At 41.0% G+C, this 1,657-nt stretch overlaps 2 non-coding genes across 2 annotated transcripts; one reads left to right on the forward strand and one right to left on the reverse strand.

Moving 5' to 3' along the window:
* Positions 1 to 820: 820 nt before the first annotated feature.
* Positions 821 to 893, forward strand: Trnar-acg (transfer RNA arginine (anticodon ACG)). The gene has a single exon. It is a non-coding gene; the product is annotated as a tRNA-Arg (tRNA).
* A 445-nt stretch (positions 894 to 1,338) lies between these two features.
* On the reverse strand, positions 1,339 to 1,430 carry Trnay-gua (transfer RNA tyrosine (anticodon GUA)). The gene is given in 2 exon segments: positions 1,339 to 1,374; positions 1,394 to 1,430. It is a non-coding gene; the product is annotated as a tRNA-Tyr (tRNA).
* Positions 1,431 to 1,657: the final 227 nt, after the last annotated feature.

Below are 1,657 nucleotides of genomic sequence, written 5' to 3' on the forward strand. Positions count from 1 at the left end.
GTATATAGAGAAGGGCAGCACGAATGGTCACATATTTGTTAAATTCCAGGGAGACTGTCAGAGAGATACCTGTTACTGAAGGAACTAAACTGGAAGACTCTTAAAGACAGACAGAAATTATCCAGAGAAAGTCTACAAGGTTTCAAGAACTGGCTTTAAATGATTAATCTGGGAATATAAAACTATCCCTTACGTATCACTCAAATAGGGATAATGGGGATAAGATTAGAATAATTGCTGTAAGCACAGACTTTCAAACAATCGTTCTTCCCACGTGAATGGAACACGAAAAAACCCTAGCAAGTGTCCAATGGGACGTACACTCACTCTGATATGCACGTCATGTTGGTTTGCAAATACAGATGTAGCGTGGTGGTGGTGGTGGTGGGTACTGTTTAACGTCCCGTCGACAACGAGATCATGAGAGACGGAGCGCAAGCTCGGGTTAGGGAAGGATTGGGAAGGAAATCGGCCGTGCCCTTTCAAAGGAACCATCCCGGCATGTGCCTGAAACGATTTAGGGAAATCACGGAAACCTAAATCAGGATGGCCGGAGACGGGATTGAACCGTCGTCCTCCCGAATGCGAGCCCAGTGCAGATGTAGCCTGTAACACGATTTTATGAGTTGGTCCTAATCTTATGTCTAGATTGTCAATTCTTAGACTTCAATGAAATGCACATTCACGAAAACCCGTAAAATGTAGTATCATTCAGTGACATTAGTCATAAACTATGACCCATAGCACAGAAACATTAGCAAAGCCTAATACTGATATCATTCAATACAAGTTGTCTTTGGTAAATTCATCAACCCTCATGGGCCCTGTGGCGCAATGGATAACGCGTCTGACTACGGATCAGAAGATTCCAGGTTCGAATCCTGGCAGGGTCGTAAATTTTTGAAACGGCTACACGAAATTAGGAATTAAGAGTAATACGAACGTACAATTGCAGTTGTTTGGAAGGAAAAGCACAATATATGTACAAAACTTTAATTTTATAACATTAATTTTAGCCGGGGAAATGGGCAACTGAAGAGTAATGCATTTTCACTTTTTCCCTTGTTTACACTGTAATGTTCAATTTTTTTGGAAAGCATTACTAGTGGTGGAAATACCACAACACACTGTCAAACGGCACGCCGAGGTGTATGACGGCGAAGTTTTGGGAGAAAAAGCATTAACTAACAGTCTTTTTGAGGTTTCCTTTGAGCACAGTGACCGCAAATGCAAGAGAAAATAAACGTTAAAGATAACCCAACAACAATTTTGTTTATTATTGGTATCGTTTAAGCTGCATAAATGTAAAGTGATACTCATAAGAGGCGCTAAAAATATTCCTTCGGGCCGGATTTGAACCAGCGACCTATGGATTTCTGCCATACAAGTTCCTCTACAGTCCACCGCTCTACCAACTGAGCTACCGAAGGAGACGTGTTACTACGCCTGATAATTTGTAGAATGAAGTTCTCTCTTGCAACATCGGGAAAGCAAATACTGAATGTAAAACTGAAGTTAACTTTGTAGAGTGAAAGGCATTTTTAATTGAGTTATGGAATTTGTGCGCATCAGCGTGGAAACATTTTGACGGTACGGTGTACTGATGTACATAAACGGGCAATGTATTTGCCTAATAATGACCAGAAATACGAACAGT

The sequence above is a fragment of the Schistocerca gregaria genome, chromosome 2 (genome assembly GCF_023897955.1).
Source record: "Schistocerca gregaria isolate iqSchGreg1 chromosome 2, iqSchGreg1.2, whole genome shotgun sequence".
Taxonomy (NCBI): domain Eukaryota; kingdom Metazoa; phylum Arthropoda; class Insecta; order Orthoptera; family Acrididae; genus Schistocerca; species Schistocerca gregaria.